We start from the raw sequence: 1,029 nt of genomic DNA, 5'->3' as shown, positions 1-1,029 counted from the left end.
ATACATTGATATCTATTTACATATCTATCTATACCCATATTAAAATCTATTAGGTCATGCTGATACCTCCAAATGCAATCTAACACTACAGCGTTCATTCTATTTTTCCCATTTTCCATATTTGTAATTTCCTTCTCTGATTGTGAGAAAGCTGGCTGGCTTTATCCACATTATATCTATGCATCTGGTGAATCTTAGAATACACAAAGTAATTCAGTATGGCTAACCCATGCCTCTGAGAAAAAGAAGCCTACAAACTAGAGTCAAATATTTTTTTAGAATTTTTTTGTCTTTAGCCTGAGGTCATCTTGTTGAAATACTGTGTTTGAAAGTTATTAGAGGGCAGGAAGAGGGGCAGTAGCCTGGCAGCCCAGTTTCGAGAAGGCCCTCAGCATTAAGTGGCCTGCAAGCACTGGATTGTGCCCTCCTCGCTGCCGAGATGCCCCAGACGAAGGTCAATTCAGTCGAAGGGGTGGTGAAGGGAGAGCCCAAGAGACTTGTGAGGTTGTCAGCTAAATCTACTCCTGCAAAGGTGGAAACAATGCCCAAAAAGGCAGCAAGAAAGGATAAACTCTCAGATCAAAAAGTGCGAACAAAAGGGAAAAGGAGAAGAAGGGGCAAACAGGCAGAAATGGTTAACTAAGAAACTAAAGATTGGCATGCAGAAAACAGAGAACTGAAAATGAGCAGAATCCAGCCTCTAATGAAGCAGGAGTGAAAGAAGCTGTCTGATTAATATGTATACTTTGTCTCAGTGGCCCCTGTATCTCTGTACAATTATACGAATATCTTTATCAATTATTTTGTAAATGCAAGCTTTTTAGTAGCTCTAGAAACATTTTTAAGAAGGGAATGCCACTTCATCTCATTTGTTAAGTGTAAGTGCTTTTATTTAAGAGGTGAAATCGTTTGCTCGCTGGTTTTTTTGTTTGTTTGTTTTTGGCACAAACAGAAAATGGTGGGATATTGAATTATAGGAGGCTTTGACTATCTTGGTGTAAACATAACATTCCATAGATTGGGGCAAGG

At 39.2% G+C, this 1,029-nt stretch overlaps 1 pseudogene; it reads left to right on the top strand.

Annotated features, from left to right (window-relative positions):
* Positions 1-439: 439 nt before the first annotated feature.
* On the top strand, positions 440-732 carry LOC103557781 (non-histone chromosomal protein HMG-14 pseudogene; annotated as a pseudogene).
* The last annotated feature ends 297 nt before the right edge of the window (positions 733-1,029 follow it).

This window comes from Equus przewalskii, chromosome X (assembly GCF_037783145.1).
Source record: "Equus przewalskii isolate Varuska chromosome X, EquPr2, whole genome shotgun sequence".
Classification (NCBI taxonomy): domain Eukaryota; kingdom Metazoa; phylum Chordata; class Mammalia; order Perissodactyla; family Equidae; genus Equus; species Equus przewalskii.
The sequence above is the reverse complement of the archived record's forward strand: the minus strand, read 5'-3'. Positions and strand labels throughout refer to the sequence as shown.